We start from the raw sequence: 5,291 nt of genomic DNA, 5'->3' as shown, positions 1-5,291 counted from the left end.
ATTCCTCGTTCATGGGGAACAATTGCAAGCCCCAATCCCTAGCACGAAGGAGGTTCAGCGGGTTACCCCGACCTTTCGGCCTAGGAAGACACGCTGATTCCTTCAGTGTAGCGCGCGTGCGGCCCAGAACATCTAAGGGCATCACAGACCTGTTATTGCTCAATCTCGTGCGGCTAGAAGCCGCCTGTCCCTCTAAGAAGAAAAGTAATCGCTGACAGCACGAAGGATGTCACGCGACTAGTTAGCAGGCTAGAGTCTCGTTCGTTATCGGAATTAACCAGACAAATCGCTCCACCAACTAAGAACGGCCATGCACCACCACCCACCGAATCAAGAAAGAGCTATCAATCTGTCAATCCTTCCGGTGTCCGGGCCTGGTGAGGTTTCCCGTGTTGAGTCAAATTAAGCCGCAGGCTCCACTCCTGGTGGTGCCCTTCCGTCAATTCCTTTAAGTTTCAGCTTTGCAACCATACTTCCCCCGGAACCCAAAAGCTTTGGTTTCCCGGAGGCTGCCCGCCGAGTCATCGGAGGAACTGCGGCGGATCGCTGGCTGGCATCGTTTATGGTTAGAACTAGGGCGGTATCTGATCGCCTTCGAACCTCTAACTTTCGTTCTTGATTAATGAAAACATACTTGGCAAATGCTTTCGCTTCTGTTCGTCTTGCGACGATCCAAGAATTTCACCTCTAACGTCGCAATACGAATGCCCCCGCCTGTCCCTATTAATCATTACCTCGGGTTCCGAAAACCAACAAAATAGAACCGAGGTCCTATTCCATTATTCCATGCACACAGTATTCAGGCGGGCTTGCCTGCTTTAAGCACTCTAATTTGTTCAAAGTAAACGTGCCGGCCCACCGAGACACTCAATAAAGAGCACCCTGGTAGGATTTCAACGGGGTCCGCCTCGGGACGCACGAGCACGCACGGGGCGGTCGCACGCCTTCGGCTCGCCCCACCGGCAGGACGTCCCACGATACATGCCAGTTAAACACCGACGGGCGGTGAACCAACAGCGTGGGACACAAATCCAACTACGAGCTTTTTAACCGCAACAACTTTAATATACGCTATTGGAGCTGGAATTACCGCGGCTGCTGGCACCAGACTTGCCCTCCAATAGATACTCGTTAAAGGATTTAAAGTGTACTCATTCCGATTACGGGGCCTCGGATGAGTCCCGTATCGTTATTTTTCGTCACTACCTCCCCGTGCCGGGAGTGGGTAATTTGCGCGCCTGCTGCCTTCCTTGGATGTGGTAGCCGTTTCTCAGGCTCCCTCTCCGGAATCGAACCCTGATTCCCCGTTACCCGTTACAACCATGGTAGGCGCAGAACCTACCATCGACAGTTGATAAGGCAGACATTTGAAAGATGCGTCGCCGGTACGAGGACCGTGCGATCAGCCCAAAGTTATTCAGAGTCACCAAGGCAAACGGACCGGACGAGCCGACCGATTGGTTTTGATCTAATAAAAGCGTCCCTTCCATCTCTGGTCGGGACTCTGTTTGCATGTATTAGCTCTAGAATTACCACAGTTATCCAAGTAACGTGGGTACGATCTAAGGAACCATAACTGATTTAATGAGCCATTCGCGGTTTCACCTTAATGCGGCTTGTACTGAGACATGCATGGCTTAATCTTTGAGACAAGCATATGACTACTGGCAGGATCAACCAGGGAGCTGCGTCAACTAGAGCTGAGCAGCCGGCCGCCCGGGAGTGTGTCCCGGGGGCCCGCGCGAACACGCAAGCGTCCGCTCAATCATTCTGCAAACAGGAGGAGGCTGAGCTCCCCTGCACAATACACCTCGAAACCCTCTCAGGTCCCGGCGGCGCGCAGCGCCGTCCCAAGTACTTGGTCGGGTTCGAGAGAGGCGCAATCGCCCGGAGTTAGGCGAGTAGACGCTTTCGGTGCGACCACCCGTGCTCCCAACTGAGCTTGCCGCTGCCGACAGAGGCCCGGGAGCGTGCTGTCGTGGCATTGCCGGCGGGAGACAACACGCGCCACCTACGGTGACCGGCAGCTCCAACGCCAGCGCCACAGAAGGACAAAAGCCCCACTTGGGTGCCGAAGCGAACTCTCCCAGCACAGCGCACACGCCAACACATCCGCACAGCTGCGATACAAACCACCAGCGAGAACCGCTGGGGCGACCGAGCAGCAGACGGCGTCGCGGCGCCGAGCGCCGGGCGGCGGCGCATCCTCAACGCACACAGTCCTCAATCGGACCAGCACACTGCAGATGTCCACCGCGCTTCGCACCGGGCCCGCGAGGACCTACTTTGGCCGCACGGCGCCGCGCGCAGGGTGCGCCGGCGCGCAGCTGCGACGCCTGCCGCGTCCGTCGGCCGGCGCGCCTGCCACTGGCCGCCCCCACCAGCCGGCTGTAGCGCGTGCGCCCACGCACCGCGCGGCCAGCACGCCGGGAGGCGCCCCCTCACCGGCCGGGGACGGTCCCACCCAGCCACCGCCGCGTATCGCTTCACACCCAGATGCCGTTCAGTTTCGTCGGCATGGTGGGTATCGCTGGAACAACCGGTTAGTACCTCAACCTATCGTCGCCATCACCGATTCACCCCTAGCGAGAACAACCGCACCACAACGGGTTACCATTTCTTCATTTGCGTAACTTCACCAGAAAACGTAGGCGTCCATCGCCATTTGCAACTTCAACCATTATTGCATGCCTGTGTCAGGTGTCACGCCACACTACGTCTGCCCACATACACGCAACAAAATGTGCACGCCTAGACAATACGTGGAAGGTGGCCCCCGTACGTATGCGATGTCCATTGCTCGAACGACTGTCAACCGGCTTCTGTAGCATGTCGCAGATATGGAACGCGCTGCACCATGCCATCACGGTGTGTGAGGAGAGACGACTAGGTCCGAATACATCAACAGACAGCTCATGCTGATCGCCATCCACGGCGTCCGTTCCTCCCACACGTCTCTATGGCGTACCACACTGCAATCCAGCTCTCATAGGGAGACGACACGTAGCTGCGTGCACAATATTTGCACTGTATGGTCCGCCGTTTTTGGGCGCAGTCGTTGTACGGTCACACATGTGCCACGATGTATCATTCAGTACATAAGGACGAATGTGCAGTACAGATTGTGGTTCACGCGTACGACATCAGCGGACAGTTGACACAGGCCGCACCACAACGTAGCCTGCGTACGTCGCATGCGAAGGGCATTGAACATGCAAACTTGTCACCAACCACCTTGCGAAGGCAGGGGGCAAGGTGGGGACGTGGGGAGAGGTGGGGGGGGGGGGGGGGCGGCATGTACGCCCTGCTGCCATCCACATTACAGTGTACAGCAGGAGCATGTGGAAAGTCAGCAAGACTTGCAAGGTGTTTAACATGAAGCGATACACAGGGGAGCGGGCAGTGCGAGTAGCGAACTATATTGCGAGGGTTGCGGGTGGGCAACACTACACTAATTGAACGAGTCGTATAACAATTACAGAGCAGGTTTAGGCGACAACGTGGGTTACGATAGGCGACAACGTGGGTTACGTTAGGGGACAACGTGGGTTACGTTAGGGGACAACGTGGGTTACGTTAGGGGACAACGTGGGTTACGTTAGGGGACAACGTGGGTTACGTTAGGGGACAACGTGGGTTACGTTAGGGGACAACGTGGGTTACGTTAGGGGACAACGTGGGTTAGGTTAAGGCACAACATGGGTTAGGTTAAGGCACAACATGGGTTAGGTTAAGGCACAACATGGGTTAGGTTAAGGCACAACATGGGTTAGGTTAAGGCACAACATGGGTTAGGTTACGGCACAACATGGGTTAGGTTAAGGCACAACATGGGTTAGGTTAAGGCACAACATGGGTTAGGTTAGGGGACAACATGGGTTAGGTTAGGGGACAACATGGGTTAGGTTAGGGGACAACATGGGTTAGGTTAAGGCACAACATGGGTTAGGTTAGGGGACAACATGGGTTAGGTTAAGGCACAACATGGGTTAGGTTAGGGGACAACATGGGTTAGGTTAGGGGACAACATGGGTTAGGTTAAGGCACAACATGGGTTAGGTTAAGGCACAACATGGGTTAGGTTAAGGCACAACATGGGTTAGGTTAGGGGACAACATGGGTTAGGTTAGGGGACAACTTGGGTTAGGTTAGGGGACAACATGGGTTAGGTTAAGGCACAACATGGGTTAGGTTAAGGCACAACATGGGTTAGGTTAGGGCACAACATGGGTTAGGTTAGGGCACAACATGGGTTAGGTTAGGGCACAACATGGGTTAGGTTAGGGGACAACATGGGTTAGGTTAGGGGACAACATGGGTTAGGTTAGGGGACAACATGGGTTAGGTTAGGGGACAACATGGGTTAGGTTAGGGGACAACATGGGTTAGGTTAGGGGACAACATGGGTTAGGTTAGGGGACAACATGGGTTAGGTTAGGGGACAACATGGGTTAGGTTAGGGGACAACATGGGTTAGGTTAGGGGACAACATGGGTTAGGTTAAGGCACAACATGGGTTAGGTTAAGGCACAACATGGGTTAGGTTAGGGGACAACATGGGTTAGGTTAGGGGACAACATGGGTTAGGTTAGGGGACAACATGGGTTAGGTTAAGGCACAACATGGGTTAGGTTAGGGGACAACATGGGTTAGGTTAAGGCACAACATGGGTTAGGTTAGGGGACAACATGGGTTAGGTTAGGGGACAACATGGGTTAGGTTAAGGCACAACATGGGTTAGGTTAAGGCACAACATGGGTTAGGTTAAGGCACAACATGGGTTAGGTTAGGGGACAACATGGGTTAGGTTAGGGGACAACTTGGGTTAGGTTAGGGGACAACATGGGTTAGGTTAAGGCACAACATGGGTTAGGTTAAGGCACAACATGGGTTAGGTTAGGGGACAACATGGGTTAGGTTAGGGGACAACATGGGTTAGGTTAGGGGACAACATGGGTTAGGTTAAGGCACAACATGGGTTAGGTTAGGGGACAACATGGGTTAGGTTAAGGCACAACATGGGTTAGGTTAGGGGACAACATGGGTTAGGTTAGGGGACAACATGGGTTAGGTTAAGGCACAACATGGGTTAGGTTAAGGCACAACATGGGTTAGGTTAAGGGACAACATGGGTTAGGTTAGGGGACAACTTGGGTTAGGTTAGGGGACAACATGGGTTAGGTTAAGGCACAACATGGGTTAGGTTAAGGCACAACATGGGTTAGGTTAAGGTACAACATGGGTTAGGTTAAGGTACAACATGGGTTAGGTTAGGTTACACGTTGTTGTAA

Source organism: Schistocerca piceifrons, unplaced genomic scaffold (assembly GCF_021461385.2).
Source record: "Schistocerca piceifrons isolate TAMUIC-IGC-003096 unplaced genomic scaffold, iqSchPice1.1 HiC_scaffold_696, whole genome shotgun sequence".
In the NCBI taxonomy this organism is placed as follows: domain Eukaryota; kingdom Metazoa; phylum Arthropoda; class Insecta; order Orthoptera; family Acrididae; genus Schistocerca; species Schistocerca piceifrons.
Note: the sequence above shows the minus strand (reverse complement) of the source record.